The sequence below is a fragment of the Lissotriton vulgaris genome, unplaced genomic scaffold, assembly GCF_964263255.1.
Source record: "Lissotriton vulgaris unplaced genomic scaffold, aLisVul1.2 SCAFFOLD_627, whole genome shotgun sequence".
Classification (NCBI taxonomy): Eukaryota; Metazoa; Chordata; class Amphibia; order Caudata; family Salamandridae; genus Lissotriton; species Lissotriton vulgaris.
The window spans coordinates 574,614-594,250 of NW_028244603.1; positions in this window are offsets into that span (position 1 = coordinate 574,614).

The following is a 19,637-nucleotide window of genomic DNA, read 5'->3' on the forward strand; positions in this document are numbered from 1 at the left end:
ATGATGTAACAATGGTTGAAAAATGACACAGCCTTGTTGTGTAATGATGTAACAATGGTTACAAAATGACACATCCTTGTTGTGTAATGATGTAACAATGGTTGCAAAATGACACAGCCTCTTGGCGTAATGGTGTAACAATGGTTACAAAATGACACAGCCTAGTTGTGTAATGGTGTAACAATGGTTGAAAAATGACACAGCCTAGTTGTGTAATGATGTAACAATGGTTGCAAAATGACACAGCCTAGTTGTGTAATGATATAACAATGGTTGCAAAATGACACAGCCTAGTTGTGTAATGGTGTAACAATGGTTGCAAAATGACACAGCCTAGTTGTGTAATGATGTAACAATGGTTGCAAAATGACACAGCCTAGTTGTGTAATGATGTAACAATGGTTGCACAATGACACAGCCTAGTTGTGTAATGGTGTAACAATGGTTGCAAAATGACACACCCTAGTTGTGTAATGATGTAACAATGGTTGCAAAATGACACAGCCTAGTTGTGTAATGATGTAACAATGGTTGAAAAATGACACAGCCTTGTTGTGTACTGATGTAACAATGGTTGCAAAATGACACAGCCACGTTGTGTAATGGTTTAACAATTGTTGCAAAATGACACAGCCTAGTTGTGTAATGATGTAACAATGGTTGCAAAATGACACAGCCTAGTTGTGTAATGGTGTAACAATGGTTGCAAAATGACACAGCCTAGTTGTGTAATGATGTAACAATGGTTGCAAAATGACACAGCTTAGTTGTGTAATGGTGTAACAATGGTTGCAAAATGACACAGCCTAGTTGTGTAATGATGTAACAATGGTTGCAAAATGACACAGCCTAGTTGTGTAATGATGTAACAAAGGTTGGAAAATGACACAGCCTTGTTGTGCAATGATGTAACAATGGTTGCTAAATTACACAGCCTACTTGTGTAATGATGTAACAATGGTTGAAAAATGACACAGCCTAGTTGTGTAATGATGTAACAATGGTTGAAAAATGACACAGCCTTGTTGTGTAATGATGTAACAATGGTTGCAAAATGACACAGCCTAGTTGTGTAATGGTGTAACAATGGTTACAAAATGACACATCCTTGTTGTGTAATGATGCAACAATGGTTGCAAAATGACACAGCCTCTTGGCGTAATGGTGTAACAATGGTTACAAAATGACTCAGCCTAGTTGTGTAATGGTGTAACAATGGTTGAAAAATGACACAGCCTAGTTGTGTAATGATGTAACAATGGTTGAAAAATGACACAGCCTTGTTGTGTAATGATGTAACAATGGTTGCAAAATGACACAGCCTAGTTGTGTAATGGTGTAACAATGGTTACAAAATGACACATCCTTGTTGTGTAATGATGCAACAATGGTTGCAAAATGACACAGCCTCTTGGCGTAATGGTGTAACAATGGTTACAAAATGACACAGCCTAGTTGTGTAATGGTGTAACAATGGTTGAAAAATGACACAGCCTAGTTGTGTAATGATGTAACAATGGTTGCAAAATGACACAGCCTAGTTGTGTAATGATGTAACAATGGTTGCAAAATGGCACAGCCTAGTTGTGTAATGGTGTAACAATGGTTGCAAAATGACACAACCTAGTTGTGTAATGATGTAACAGTGGTTGCAAAATGACACAGCCTAGTTGTGTAATGATGTAACAATGGTTGCAAAATGACACAGCCTAGTTGTGTAATGGTGTAACAATGGTTGCAAAATGACACAGCCTAGTTGTGTAATGATGTAACAATGGATGCAAAATGACACAGTCTACTTGTGTAATGATGTAACAATGGTTGAAAAATGACACAGCCTAGTTGTGTAATGATGTAACAATGGTTGAAAAATGACACAGCCTTGTTGTGTAATGATGTAACAATGGTTGCAAAATGACACAGCCTAGTTGTGTAATGGTGTAACAATGGTTACAAAATGACACATCCTTGTTGTGTAATGATGTAACAATGGTTGTAAAATGACACAGCCTCTTGGCGTAATGGTGTAACAATGGTTACAAAATGACACAGCCTAGTTGTGTAATGGTGTAACAATGGTTGAAAAATGACACAGCCTAGTTGTGTAATGATGTAACAATGGTTGCAAAATGACATAGCCTAGTTGTGTAATGATGTAACAATGGTTGCAAAATGACACAGCCTAGTTGTGTAATGATGTAACAATGGTTGAAAAATGACACAGCCTAGTTGTGTAATGGTGTAACAATGGTTACAAAATGACACAGCCACGTTGTATAATGGTGTAACAATGGTTACAAAATGACACAGCCACGTTGTGTAATGGTGTAACAATGGTTACAAAATGACACAGCCTAGTTGTGTAATGATGTAACAATGGTTGCAAAATGACACAGCCACGTTGTGTAATGGTGTAACAATTGTTGCAAAATGACACAGCCTAGTTGTGTAATGATGTAACAATGGTTGCAAAATGACACAGCCTAGTTGTGTAATGGTGTAACAATGGTTGCAAAATGACACAGCCTAGTTGTGTAATGATGTAACAATGGTTGCAAAATGACACAGCTTAGTTGTGTAATGGTGTAACAATGGTTGCAAAATGACACAGCCTAGTTGTGTAATGATGTAACAATGGTTGCAAAATGACACAGCCTAGTTGTGAAATGATGTAACAAAGGTTGGAAAATGACACAGCCTTGCTGTGTAATGATGTAACAATGGTTGCAAAATGACACAGCCTAGTTGTGTAATGATGTAACAAAGGTTGAAAAATGACACAGCCTAGTTGTGTAATGATGTAACAATGGTTGAAAAATGACACAGCCTTGTTGTGTAATGATGTAACAATGGTTGCAAAATGACACAGCCTAGTTGTGTAATGGTGTAACAATGGTTACAAAATGACACATCCTTGTTGTGTAATGATGTAACAATGGTTGCAAAATGACACAGCCTCTTGGCGTAATGGTGTAACAATGGTTACAAAATGACACAGCCTAGTTGTGTAATGGTGTAACAATGGTTGACAAATGACACAGCCTAGTTGTGTAATGATGTAACAATGGTTGCAAAATGACACAGCCTAGTTGTGTAATGATATAACAATGGTTGCAAAATGACACAGCCTAGTTGTGTAATGGTGTAACAATGGTTGCAAAATGACACAGCCTAGTTGTGTAATGATGTAACAATGGTTGCAAAATGACACAGCCTAGTTGTGTAATGATGTAACAATGGTTGCACAATGACACAGCCTAGTTGTGTAATGGTGTAACAATGGTTGCAAAATGACACACCCTAGTTGTGTAATGATGTAACAATGGTTGCAAAATGACACAGCCTAGTTGTGTAATGATGTAACAATGGTTGAAAAATGACACAGCCTTGTTGTGTACTGATGTAACAATGGTTGCAAAATGACACAGCCACGTTGTGTAATGGTTTAACAATTGTTGCAAAATGACACAGCCTAGTTGTGTAATGATGTAACAATGGTTGCAAAATGACACAGCCTAGTTGTGTAATGGTGTAACAATGGTTGCAAAATGACACAGCCTAGTTGTGTAATGATGTAACAATGGTTGCAAAATGACACAGCTTAGTTGTGTAATGGTGTAACAATGGTTGCAAAATGACACAGCCTAGTTGTGTAATGATGTAACAATGGTTGCAAAATGACACAGCCTAGTTGTGTAATGATGTAACAAAGGTTGGAAAATGACACAGCCTTGTTGTGCAATGATGTAACAATGGTTGCTAAATTACACAGCCTACTTGTGTAATGATGTAACAATGGTTGAAAAATGACACAGCCTAGTTGTGTAATGATGTAACAATGGTTGAAAAATGACACAGCCTTGTTGTGTAATGATGTAACAATGGTTGCAAAATGACACAGCCTAGTTGTGTAATGGTGTAACAATGGTTACAAAATGACACATCCTTGTTGTGTAATGATGCAACAATGGTTGCAAAATGACACAGCCTCTTGGCGTAATGGTGTAACAATGGTTACAAAATGACTCAGCCTAGTTGTGTAATGGTGTAACAATGGTTGAAAAATGACACAGCCTAGTTGTGTAATGATGTAACAATGGTTGCAAAATGACACAGCCTAGTTGTGTAATGATGTAACAATGGTTGAAAAATGACACAGCCTAGTTGTGTAATGATGTAACAATGGTTGAAAAATGACACAGCCTTGTTGTGTAATGATGTAACAATGGTTGCAAAATGACACAGCCTAGTTGTGTAATGGTGTAACAATGGTTGCAAAATGACACATCCTTGTTGTGTAATGATGCAACAATGGTTGCAAAATGACACAGCCTCTTGGCGTAATGGTGTAACAATGGTTACAAAATGACACAGCCTAGTTGTGTAATGGTGTAACAATGGTTGAAAAATGACACAGCCTAGTTGTGTAATGATGTAACAATGGTTGCAAAGTGACACAGCCTAGTTGTGTAATGATGTAACAATGGTTGCAAAATGGCACAGCCTAGTTGTGTAATGGTGTAACAATGGTTGCAAAATGACACAACCTTGTTGTGTAATGATGTAACAGTGGTTGCAAAATGACACAGCCTAGTTGTGTAATGATGTAACAATGGTTGAAAAATGACACAGCCTAGTTGTGTAATGGTGTAACAATGGTTGCAAAATGACACAGCCTAGTTGTGTAATGATGTAACAATGGTTGAAAAATGACACAGCCTTGTTGTGTAATGATGTAACAATGGTTGCAAAATGACACAGCCTAGTTGTGTAATGGTGTAACAATGGTTGCAAAATGACACATCCTTGTTGTGTAATGATGTAACAATGGTTGCAAAATGACACAGCCTCTTGGCGTAATGGTGTAACAATGGTTACAAAATGACACAGCCTAGTTGTGTAATGGTGTAACAATGGTTGAAAAATGACACAGCCTAGTTGTGTAATGATGTAACAATGGTTGCAAAATGACACAGCCTAGTTGTGTAATGATGTAACAATGGTTGCAAAATGACACAGCCTAGTTGTGTAATGGTGTAACAATGGTTGCAAAATGACACAGCCTAGTTGTGTAATGATGTAACAATGGTTGCAAAATGACACAGCCTAGTTGTGTAATCATGTAACAATGGTTGCAAAATGACACAGCCTAGTTGTGTAATGGTGTAACAATGGTTGCAAAATGAAACAGCCTAGTTGTGTAATGATGTAACAATGGTTGCAAAATGACACAGCCTAGTTGTGTAATGATGTAACAATGGTTGAAAAATGACACAGCCTTGTTGTGTACTGATGTAACAATGGTTGCAAAATGACACAGCCTAGTTGTGTAATGGTGTAACAATGGTTGCAAAATGACACAGCCTAGTTGTGTAATGATGTAACAATGGTTGCAAAATGACACAGCTTAGTTGTGTAATGGTGTAACAATGGTTGCAAAATGACACAGCCTAGTTGTGTAATGATGTAACAATGGTTGCAAAATGACACAGCCTAGTTGTGTAATGATGTAACAAAGGTTGGAAAATGACACAGCCTTGTTGTGTAATGATGTAACAATGGTTGCAAAATGACACAGCCTAGTTGTGTAATGATGTAACAAAGGTTGAAAAATGACACAGCCTAGTTGTGTAATGATGTAACAATGGTTGAAAAATGACACCGCCTTGTTGTGTAATGATGTAACAATGGTTGCAAAATGGCACAGCCTAGTTGTGTAATGGTGTAACAATGGTTACAAAATGACACATCCTTGTTGTGTAATGATGTAACAATGGTTGCAAAATGACACAGCCTCTTGGCGTAATGGTGTAACAATGGTTACAAAATGACACAGCCTAGTTGTGTAATGGTGTAACAATGGTTGAAAAATGACACAGCCTAGTTGTGTAATGATGTAACAATGGTTGCAAAATGACACAGCCTAGTTGTGTAATGATATAACAATGGTTGCAAAATGACACAGCCTAGTTGTGTAATGGTGTAACAATGGTTGCAAAATGACACAGCCTAGTTGTGTAATGATGTAACAATGGTTGCAAAATGACACAGCCTAGTTGTGTAATGATGTAACAATGGTTGCAAAATGACACAGCCTCTTGGCGTAATGGTGTAACAATGGTTGCAAAATGACACACCCAAGTTGTTTAATGGTGTAACAATGGTTACAAAATGACACAGCCACGTTGTATAATGATGTAACAATGGTTGCAAAATGGCACAGCCTAGTTGTGTAATGGTGTAACAATGGTTGCAAAATGACACAGCCTAGTTGTGTAATGATGTAACAATGGTTGAAAAATTGACACAGCCTTGTTGTGTAATGATGTAACAATGGTTGCAAAATGACACAGCCTAGTTGTGTAATTGTGTAACAATGGTTGCAAAATGACACAGCCTAGTTGTGTAATGATGTAACAATGGTTGCAAAATGACACAGCCTAGTTGTGTAATGATGTAACAATGGTTGCAAAATGGCACAGCCTAGTTGTGTAATGATGTAACAATGGTTGCAAAATGACACAGCCTAGTTGTGTAATGATGTAACAATGGTTGCAAAATGACACAGCCTCTTGGCGTAATGGTGTAACAATGGTTACAAAATGACACAGCCTAGTTGTGTAATGGTGTAACAATGGTTGCAAAATGACACAGCCTAGTTGTGTAATGATGTAACAATGGTTGCAAAATGACACAGCCTAGTTGTGTAATGATGTAACAATGGTTGCAAAATGACACAGCCTAGTTGTGTAATGGTGTAACAATGGTTGCAAAATGACACAGCCTAGTTGTGTAATGATGTAACAATGGTTGCAAAATGACACAGCCTAGTTGTGTAATGATGTAACAATGGTTGCAAAATGACACAGCCTAGTTGTGTAATGGTGTAACAATGGTTGCAAAATGAAACAGCCTAGTTGTGTAATGATGTAACAATGGTTGCAAAATGACACAGCCTAGTTGTGTAATGATGTAACAATGGTTGAAAAATGACACAGCCTTGTTGTGTACTGATGTAACAATGGTTGCAAAATGACACAGCCTAGTTGTGTAATGGTGTAACAATGTTTGCAAAATGACACAGCCTAGTTGTGTATTGGTGTAACAATGGTTGCAAAATGACACAGCCTAGTTGTGTAATGATGTAACAATGGTTGCAAAATGACACAGCCTAGTTGTGTAATGATGTAACAAAGGTTGGAAAATGACACAGCCTTGTTGTGTAATGATGTAACAATGGTTGCAAAATGACACAGCCTACTTGTGTAATGATGTAACAATGGTTGAAAAATGACACAGCCTAGTTGTGTAATGATGTAACAATGGTTGAAAAATGACACAGCCTTGTTGTGTAATGATGTAACAATGGTTGCAAAATGACACAGCCTAGTTGTGTAATGGTGTAACAATGGTTACAAAATGACACATCCTTGTTGTGTAATGATGTAACAATGGTTGCAAAATGACACAGCCTCTTGGCGTAATGGTGTAACAATGGTTACAAAATGACACAGCCTAGTTGTGTAATGGTGTAACAATGGTTGAGAAATGACACAGCCTAGTTGTGTAATGATGTAACAATGGTTGAAAAATGACACAGCCTTGTTGTGTACTGATGTAACAATGGTTGCAAAATGACACAGCCTCTTGGCGTAATGGTGTAACAATGGTTGCAAAATGACACACCCAAGTTGTTTAATGGTGTAACAATGGTTACAAAATGACACAGCCACGTTGTATAATGATGTAACAATGGTTGCAAAATGGCACAGCCTAGTTGTGTAATGGTGTAACAATGGTTGCAAAATGACACAGCCTAGTTGTGTAATGATGTAACAATGGTTGAAAAATGACACAGCCTTGTTGTGTAATGATGTAACAATGGTTGCAAAATGACACAGCCTAGTTGTGTAATGGTGTAACAATGGTTGCAAAATGACACATCCTTGTTGTGTAATGATGTAACAATGGTTGCAAAATGACACAGCCTCTTGGCGTAATGGTGTAACAATGGTTACAAAATGACACAGCCTAGTTGTGTAATGGTGTAACAATGGTTGAAAAATGACACAGCCTAGTTGTGTAATGATGTAACAATGGTTGCAAAATGACACAGCCTAGTTGTGTAATGATGTAACAATGGTTGCAAAATGACACAGCCTAGTTGTGTAATGGTGTAACAATGGTTGCAAAATGACACAGCCTAGTTGTGTAATGATGTAACAATGGTTGCAAAATGACACAGCCTAGTTGTGTAATGATGTAACAATGGTTGCAAAATGACACAGCCTAGTTGTGTAATGGTGTAACAATGGTTGCAAAATGACACAGCCTAGTTGTGTAATGATGTAACAATGGTTGCAAAATGACACATCCTAGTTGTGTAATGATGTAACAATGGTTGAAAAATGACAAAGCCTTGTTGTGTACTGATGTAACAATGGTTGCAAAATGACACAGCCTAGTTGTGTAATGGTGTAACAATGGTTGCAAAATGACACAACCTAGTTGTGTAATGATGTAACAATGGTTGCAAAATGACACAGCCTAGTTGTGTAATGATGTAACAAAGGTTGGAAAATGACACAGCCTTGCTGTGTAATGATGTAACAGAGGTTGCAAAATGACACAGCCTAGTTGTGTAATGATGTAACAAAGGTTGAAAAATGACACAGCTTACTTGTGTAATGATGTAACAATGGTTGAAAAATGACACAGCCTAGTTGTGTAATGATGTAACAATGGTTGAAAAATGACACAGCCTTGTTGTGTAATGATGTAACAATGGTTACAAAATGACACATCCTTGTTGTGTAATGATGTAACAATGGTTGCAAAATGACACAGCCTCTTGGCGTAATGGTGTAACAATGGTTACAAAATGACACAGCCTAGTTGTGTAATGGTGTAATAATGGTTGAAAAATGACACAGCCTAGTTGTGTAATGATGTAACAATGGTTGCAAAATGACACAGCCTAGTTGTGTAATGATATAACAATGGTTGCAAAATGACACAGCCTAGTTGTGTAATGGTGTAACAATGGTTGCAAAATGACACAGCCTAGTTGTGTAATGATGTAACAATGGTTGCAAAATGACACAGCCTAGTTGTGTAATGATGTAACAATGGTTGCACAATGACACAGCCTAGTTGTGTAATGGTGTAACAATGGTTGCAAAATGACACACCCTAGTTGTGTAATGATGTAACAATGGTTGCAAAATGACACAGCCTAGTTGTGTAATGATGTAACAATGGTTGAAAAATGACACAGCCTTGTTGTGTACTGATGTAACAATGGTTGCAAAATGACACAGCCACGTTGTGTAATGGTTTAACAATTGTTGCAAAATGACACAGCCTAGTTGTGTAATGATGTAACAATGGTTGCAAAATGACACAGCCTAGTTGTGTAATGGTGTAACAATGGTTGCAAAATGACACAGCCTAGTTGTGTAATGATGTAACAATGGTTGCAAAATGACACAGCTTAGTTGTGTAATGGTGTAACAATGGTTGCAAAATGACACAGCCTAGTTGTGTAATGATGTAACAATGGTTGCAAAATGACACAGCCTAGTTGTGTAATGATGTAACAAAGGTTGGAAAATGACACAGCCTTGTTGTGCAATGATGTAACAATGGTTGCTAAATTACACAGCCTACTTGTGTAATGATGTAACAATGGTTGAAAAATGACACAGCCTAGTTGTGTAATGATGTAACAATGGTTGAAAAATGACACAGCCTTGTTGTGTAATGATGTAACAATGGTTGCAAAATGACACAGCCTAGTTGTGTAATGGTGTAACAATGGTTACAAAATGACACATCCTTGTTGTGTAATGATGCAACAATGGTTGCAAAATGACACAGCCTCTTGGCGTAATGGTGTAACAATGGTTACAAAATGACTCAGCCTAGTTGTGTAATGGTGTAACAATGGTTGAAAAATGACACAGCCTAGTTGTGTAATGATGTAACAATGGTTGAAAAATGACACAGCCTTGTTGTGTAATGATGTAACAATGGTTGCAAAATGACACAGCCTAGTTGTGTAATGGTGTAACAATGGTTACAAAATGACACATCCTTGTTGTGTAATGATGCAACAATGGTTGCAAAATGACACAGCCTCTTGGCGTAATGGTGTAACAATGGTTACAAAATGACACAGCCTAGTTGTGTAATGGTGTAACAATGGTTGAAAAATGACACAGCCTAGTTGTGTAATGATGTAACAATGGTTGCAAAATGACACAGCCTAGTTGTGTAATGATGTAACAATGGTTGCAAAATGGCACAGCCTAGTTGTGTAATGGTGTAACAATGGTTGCAAAATGACACAACCTAGTTGTGTAATGATGTAACAGTGGTTGCAAAATGACACAGCCTAGTTGTGTAATGATGTAACAATGGTTGCAAAATGACACAGCCTAGTTGTGTAATGGTGTAACAATGGTTGCAAAATGACACAGCCTAGTTGTGTAATGATGTAACAATGGATGCAAAATGACACAGTCTACTTGTGTAATGATGTAACAATGGTTGAAAAATGACACAGCCTAGTTGTGTAATGATGTAACAATGGTTGAAAAATGACACAGCCTTGTTGTGTAATGATGTAACAATGGTTGCAAAATGACACAGCCTAGTTGTGTAATGGTGTAACAATGGTTACAAAATGACACATCCTTGTTGTGTAATGATGTAACAATGGTTGTAAAATGACACAGCCTCTTGGCGTAATGGTGTAACAATGGTTACAAAATGACACAGCCTAGTTGTGTAATGGTGTAACAATGGTTGAAAAATGACACAGCCTAGTTGTGTAATGATGTAACAATGGTTGCAAAATGACATAGCCTAGTTGTGTAATGATGTAACAATGGTTGCAAAATGACACAGCCTAGTTGTGTAATGATGTAACAATGGTTGAAAAATGACACAGCCTAGTTGTGTAATGGTGTAACAATGGTTACAAAATGACACAGCCACGTTGTATAATGGTGTAACAATGGTTACAAAATGACACAGCCACGTTGTGTAATGGTGTAACAATGGTTACAAAATGACACAGCCTAGTTGTGTAATGATGTAACAATGGTTGCAAAATGACACAGCCACGTTGTGTAATGGTGTAACAATTGTTGCAAAATGACACAGCCTAGTTGTGTAATGATGTAACAATGGTTGCAAAATGACACAGCCTAGTTGTGTAATGGTGTAACAATGGTTGCAAAATGACACAGCCTAGTTGTGTAATGATGTAACAATGGTTGCAAAATGACACAGCTTAGTTGTGTAATGGTGTAACAATGGTTGCAAAATGACACAGCCTAGTTGTGTAATGATGTAACAATGGTTGCAAAATGACACAGCCTAGTTGTGAAATGATGTAACAAAGGTTGGAAAATGACACAGCCTTGCTGTGTAATGATGTAACAATGGTTGCAAAATGACACAGCCTAGTTGTGTAATGATGTAACAAAGGTTGAAAAATGACACAGCCTAGTTGTGTAATGATGTAACAATGGTTGAAAAATGACACAGCCTTGTTGTGTAATGATGTAACAATGGTTGCAAAATGACACAGCCTAGTTGTGTAATGGTGTAACAATGGTTACAAAATGACACATCCTTGTTGTGTAATGATGTAACAATGGTTGCAAAATGACACAGCCTCTTGGCGTAATGGTGTAACAATGGTTACAAAATGACACAGCCTAGTTGTGTAATGGTGTAACAATGGTTGACAAATGACACAGCCTAGTTGTGTAATGATGTAACAATGGTTGCAAAATGACACAGCCTAGTTGTGTAATGATATAACAATGGTTGCAAAATGACACAGCCTAGTTGTGTAATGGTGTAACAATGGTTGCAAAATGACACAGCCTAGTTGTGTAATGATGTAACAATGGTTGCAAAATGACACAGCCTAGTTGTGTAATGATGTAACAATGGTTGCACAATGACACAGCCTAGTTGTGTAATGGTGTAACAATGGTTGCAAAATGACACACCCTAGTTGTGTAATGATGTAACAATGGTTGCAAAATGACACAGCCTAGTTGTGTAATGATGTAACAATGGTTGAAAAATGACACAGCCTTGTTGTGTACTGATGTAACAATGGTTGCAAAATGACACAGCCACGTTGTGTAATGGTTTAACAATTGTTGCAAAATGACACAGCCTAGTTGTGTAATGATGTAACAATGGTTGCAAAATGACACAGCCTAGTTGTGTAATGGTGTAACAATGGTTGCAAAATGACACAGCCTAGTTGTGTAATGATGTAACAATGGTTGCAAAATGACACAGCTTAGTTGTGTAATGGTGTAACAATGGTTGCAAAATGACACAGCCTAGTTGTGTAATGATGTAACAATGGTTGCAAAATGACACAGCCTAGTTGTGTAATGATGTAACAAAGGTTGGAAAATGACATAGCCTTGTTGTGCAATGATGTAACAATGGTTGCTAAATTACACAGCCTACTTGTGTAATGATGTAACAATGGTTGAAAAATGACACAGCCTAGTTGTGTAATGATGTAACAATGGTTGAAAAATGACACAGCCTTGTTGTGTAATGATGTAACAATGGTTGCAAAATGACACAGCCTAGTTGTGTAATGGTGTAACAATGGTTACAAAATGACACATCCTTGTTGTGTAATGATGCAACAATGGTTGCAAAATGACACAGCCTCTTGGCGTAATGGTGTAACAATGGTTACAAAATGACTCAGCCTAGTTGTGTAATGGTGTAACAATGGTTGAAAAATGACACAGCCTAGTTGTGTAATGATGTAACAATGGTTGCAAAATGACACAGCCTAGTTGTGTAATGATGTAACAATGGTTGAAAAATGACACAGCCTAGTTGTGTAATGATGTAACAATGGTTGAAAAATGACACAGCCTTGTTGTGTAATGATGTAACAATGGTTGCAAAATGACACAGCCTAGTTGTGTAATGGTGTAACAATGGTTACAAAATGACACATCCTTGTTGTGTAATGATGCAACAATGGTTGCAAAATGACACAGCCTCTTGGCGTAATGGTGTAACAATGGTTACAAAATGACACAGCCTAGTTGTGTAATGGTGTAACAATGGTTGAAAAATGACACAGCCTAGTTGTGTAATGATGTAACAATGGTTGCAAAGTGACACAGCCTAGTTGTGTAATGATGTAACAATGGTTGCAAAATGGCACAGCCTAGTTGTGTAATGGTGTAACAATGGTTGCAAAATGACACAACCTTGTTGTGTAATGATGTAACAGTGGTTGCAAAATGACACAGCCTAGTTGTGTAATGATGTAACAATGGTTGCAAAATGACACAGCCTAGTTGTGTAATGGTGTAACAATGGTTGCAAAATGACACAGCCTAGTTGTGTAATGATGTAACAATGGTTGAAAAATGACACAGCCTTGTTGTGTAATGATGTAACAATGGTTGCAAAATGACACAGCCTAGTTGTGTAATGGTGTAACAATGGTTGCAAAATGACACATCCTTGTTGTGTAATGATGTAACAATGGTTGCAAAATGACACAGCCTCTTGGCGTAATGGTGTAACAATGGTTACAAAATGACACAGCCTAGTTGTGTAATGGTGTAACAATGGTTGAAAAATGACACAGCCTAGTTGTGTAATGATGTAACAATGGTTGCAAAATGACACAGCCTAGTTGTGTAATGATGTAACAATGGTTGCAAAATGACACAGCCTAGTTGTGTAATGGTGTAACAATGGTTGCAAAATGACACAGCCTAGTTGTGTAATGATGTAACAATGGTTGCAAAATGACACAGCCTAGTTGTGTAATCATGTAACAATGGTTGCAAAATGACACAGCCTAGTTGTGTAATGGTGTAACAATGGTTGCAAAATGAAACAGCCTAGTTGTGTAATGATGTAACAATGGTTGCAAAATGACACAGCCTAGTTGTGTAATGATGTAACAATGGTTGAAAAATGACACAGCCTTGTTGTGTACTGATGTAACAATGGTTGCAAAATGACACAGCCTAGTTGTGTAATGGTGTAACAATGGTTGCAAAATGACACAGCCTAGTTGTGTAATGATGTAACAATGGTTGCAAAATGACACAGCTTAGTTGTGTAATGGTGTAACAATGGTTGCAAAATGACACAGCCTAGTTGTGTAATGATGTAACAATGGTTGCAAAATGACACAGCCTAGTTGTGTAATGATGTAACAAAGGTTGGAAAATGACACAGCCTTGTTGTGTAATGATGTAACAATGGTTGCAAAATGACACAGCCTAGTTGTGTAATGATGTAACAAAGGTTGAAAAATGACACAGCCTAGTTGTGTAATGATGTAACAATGGTTGAAAAATGACACCGCCTTGTTGTGTAATGATGTAACAATGGTTGCAAAATGGCACAGCCTAGTTGTGTAATGGTGTAACAATGGTTACAAAATGACACATCCTTGTTGTGTAATGATGTAACAATGGTTGCAAAATGACACAGCCTCTTGGCGTAATGGTGTAACAATGGTTACAAAATGACACAGCCTAGTTGTGTAATGGTGTAACAATGGTTGAAAAATGACACAGCCTAGTTGTGTAATGATGTAACAATGGTTGCAAAATGACACAGCCTAGTTGTGTAATGATATAACAATGGTTGCAAAATGACACAGCCTAGTTGTGTAATGGTGTAACAATGGTTGCAAAATGACACAGCCTAGTTGTGTAATGATGTAACAATGGTTGCAAAATGACACAGCCTAGTTGTGTAATGATGTAACAATGGTTGCACAATGACACAGCCTAGTTGTGTAATGGTGTTACAATGGTTGCAAAATGACACAGCCTAGTTGTGTAATGATGTAACAATGGTTGCAAAATGACACAGCCTAGTTGTGTAATGATGTAACAATGGTTGAAAAATGACACAGCCTTGTTGTGTACTGATGTAACAATGGTTGCAAAATGACACAGCCACGTTGTGTAATGGTGTAACAATTGTTGCAAAATGACACAGCCTAGTTGTGTAATGGTGTAACAATGGTTGCAAAATGACACAGCCTAGTTGTGTAATGGTGTAACAATGGTTGCAAAATGACACAGCCTAGTTGTGTAATGATGTAACAATGGTTGCAAAATGACACAGCTTTGTTGTGTAATGGTGTAACAATGGTTGCAAAATGACACAGCCTAGTTGTGTAATGATGTAACAATGGTTGCAAAATGACACAGCCTAGTTGTGTAATGATGTAACAATGGTTGCACAATGACACAGCCTAGTTGTGTAATGGTGTAACAATGGTTGCAAAATGACACACCCTAGTTGTGTAATGATGTAACAATGGTTGCAAAATGACACAGCCTAGTTGTGTAATGATGTAACAATGGTTGAAAAATGACACAGCCTTGTTGTGTACTGATGTAACAATGGTTGCAAAATGACACAGCCACGTTGTGTAATGGTTTAACAATTGTTGCAAAATGACACAGCCTAGTTGTGTAATGATGTAACAATGGTTGCAAAATGACACAGCCTAGTTGTGTAATGGTGTAACAATGGTTGCAAAATGACACAGCCTAGTTGTGTAATGATGTAACAATGGTTGCAAAATGACACAGCTTAGTTGTGTAATGGTGTAACAATGGTTGCAAAATGACACAGCCTAGTTGTGTAATGATGTAACAATGGTTGCAAAATGACACAGCCTAGTTGTGTAATGATGTAACAAAGGTTGGAAAATGACACAGCCTTGTTGTGCAATGATGTAACAATGGTGGCTAAATTACACAGCCTACTTGTGTAATGATGTAACAATGGTTGAAAAATGACACAGCCTAGTTGTGTAATGATGTAACAATGGTTGAAAAATGACACAGCCTTGTTGTGTAATGATGTAACAATGGTTGCAAAATGACACAGCCTAGTTGTGTAATGGTGTAACAATGGTTACAAAATGACACATCCTTGTTGTGTAATGATGCAACAATGGTTGCAAAATGACACAGCCTCTTGGCGTAATGGTGTAACAATGGTTACAAAATGACTCAGCCTAGTTGTGTAATGGTGTAACAATGGTTGAAAAATGACACAGCCTAGTTGTGTAATGATGTAACAATGGTTGCAAAATGACACAGCCTAGTTGTGTAATGATGTAACAATGGTTGAAAAATGACACAGCCTAGTTGTGTAATGATGTAACAATGGTTGAAAAATGACACAGCCTTGTTGTGTAATGATGTAACAATGGTTGCAAAATGACACAGCCTAGTTGTGTAATGGTGTAACAATGGTTACAAAATGACACATCCTTGTTGTGTAATGATGCAACAATGGTTGCAAAATGACACAGCCTCTTGGCGTAATGGTGTAACAATGGTTACAAAATGACACAGCCTAGTTGTGTAATGGTGTAACAATGGTTGAAAAATGACACAGCCTAGTTGTGTAATGATGTAACAATGGTTGCAAAATGACACAGCCTAGTTGTGTAATGATGTAACAATGGTTGCAAAATGGCACAGCCTAGTTGTGTAATGGTGTAACAATGGTTGCAAAATGACACAGCCTAGTTGTGTAATGATGTAACAGTGGTTACAAAATGACACAGCCTAGTTGTGTAATGATGTAACAATGGTTGCAAAATGACACAGCCTAGTTGTGTAATGGTGTAACAATGGTTGCAAAATGACACAGCCTAGTTGTGTAATGATGTAACAATGGTTGCAAAATGACACAGTCTACTTGTGTAATGATGTAACAATGGTTGAAAAATGACACAGCCTAGTTGTGTAATGATGTAACAATGGTTGAAAAATGACACAGCCTTGTTGTGTAATGATGTAACAATGGTTGCAAAATGACACAGCCTAGTTGTGTAATGGTGTAACAATGGTTACAAAATGACACATCCTTGTTGTGTAATGATGTAACAATGGTTGCAAAATGACACAGCCTCTTGGCGTAATGGTGTAACAATGGTTACAAAATGACACAGCCTAGTTGTGTAATGGTGTAACAATGGTTGAAAAATGACACAGCCTAGTTGTGTAATGATGTAACAATGGTTGCAAAATGACACAGCCTAGTTGTGTAATGATGTAACAATGGTTGCAAAATGACACAGCCTAGTTGTGTAATGATGTAACAATGGTTGAAAAATGACACAGCCTAGTTGTGTAATGGTGTAACAATGGTTACAAAATGACACAGCCACGTTGTATAATGGTGTAACAATGGTTACAAAATGACACAGCCACGTTGTGTAATGGTGTAACAATGGTTACAAAATGACACAGCCTAGTTGTGTAATGATGTAACAATGGTTGCAAAATGACACAGCCACGTTGTGTAATGGTGTAACAATTGTTGCAAAATGACACAGCCTAGTTGTGTAATGATGTAACAATGGTTGCAAAATGACACAGCCTAGTTGTGTAATGGTGTAACAATGGTTGCAAAATGACACAGCCTAGTTGTGTAATGATGTAACAATGGTTGCAAAATGACACAGCTTAGTTGTGTAATGGTGTAACAATGGTTGCAAAATGACACAGCCTAGTTGTGTAATGATGTAACAATGGTTGCAAAATGACACAGCCTTGCTGTGTAATGATATAACAATGGTTGCAAAATGACACAGCCTAGTTGTGTAATGGTGTAACAATGGTTGCAAAATGACACAGCCTAGTTGTGTAATGATGTAACAATGGTTGCAAAATGACACAGCCTAGTTGTGTAATGATGTAACAATGGTTGCACAATGACACAGCCTAGTTGTGTAATGGTGTAACAATGGTTGCAAAATGACACACCCTAGTTGTGTAATGATGTAACAATGGTTGCAAAATGACACAGCCTAGTTGTGTAATGATGTAACAATGGTTGAAAAATGACACAGCCTTGTTGTGTACTGATGTAACAATGGTTGCAAAATGACACAGCCACGTTGTGTAATGGTTTAACAATTGTTGCAAAATGACACAGCCTAGTTGTGTAATGATGTAACAATGGTTGCAAAATGACACAGCCTAGTTGTGTAATGGTGTAACAATGGTTGCAAAATGACACAGCCTAGTTGTGTAATGATGTAACAATGGTTGCAAAATGACACAGCTTAGTTGTGTAATGGTGTAACAATGGTTGCAAAATGACACAGCCTAGTTGTGTAATGATGTAACAATGGTTGCAAAATGACACAGCCTAGTTGTGTAATGATGTAACAAAGGTTGGAAAATGACACAGCCTTGTTGTGCAATGATGTAACAATGGTTGCTAAATTACACAGCCTACTTGTGTAATGATGTAACAATGGTTGAAAAATGACACAGCCTAGTTGTGTAATGATGTAACAATGGTTGAAAAATGACACAGCCTTGTTGTGTAATGATGTAACAATGGTTGCAAAATGACACAGCCTAGTTGTGTAATGGTGTAACAATGGTTACAAAATGACACATCCTTGTTGTGTAATGATGCAACAATGGTTGCAAAATGACACAGCCTCTTGGCGTAATGGTGTAACAATGGTTACAAAATGACTCAGCCTAGTTGTGTAATGGTGTAACAATGGTTGAAAAATGACACAGCCTAGTTGTGTAATGATGTAACAATGGTTGCAAAATGACACAGCCTAGTTGTGTAATGATGTAACAATGGTTGAAAAATGACACAGCCTAGTTGTGTAATGATGTAACAATGGTTGAAAAATGACACAGCCTTGTTGTGTAATGATGTACCAATGGTTGCAAAATGACACAGCCTAGTTGTGTAATGGTGTAACAATGGTTACAAAATGACACATCCTTGTTGTGTAATGATGCAACAATGGTTGCAAAATGACACAGCCTCTTGGCGTAATGGTGTAACAATGGTTACAAAATGACACAGCCTAGTTGTGTAATGGTGTAACAATGGTTGAAAAATGACACAGCCTAGTTGTGTAATGATGTAACAATGGTTGCAAAATGACACAGCCTAGTTGTGTAATGATGTAACAATGGTTGCAAAATGGCACAGCCTAGTTGTGTAATGGTGTAACAGTGGTTGCAAAATGACACAGCCTAGTTGTGTAATGATGTAACAGTGGTTGCAAAATGACACAGCCTAGTTGTGTAATGATGTAACAATGGTTGCAAAATGACACAGCCTAGTTGTGTAATGATGTAACAATGGTTGAAAAATGACACAGCCTTGTTGTGTAATGATGTAACAATGGTTGCAAAATGACACAGCCTAGTTGTGTAATGGTGTAACAATGGTTGCAAAATGACACATCCTTGTTGTGTAATGATGTAACAATGGTTGCAAAATGACACAGCCTCTTGGCGTAATGGTGTAACAATGGTTACAAAATGACACAGCCTAGTTGTGTAATGGTGTAACAATGGTTGAAAAATGACACAGCCTAGTTGTGTAATGATGTAACAATGGTTGCAAAATGACACAGCCTAGTTGTGTAATGATGTAACAATGGTTGCAAAATGACACAGCCTAGTTGTGTAATGGTGTAACAATGGTTGCAAAATGACACAGCCTAGTTGTGTAATGATGTAACAATGGTTGCAAAATGACACAGCCTAGTTGTGTAATCATGTAACAATGGTTGCAAAATGACA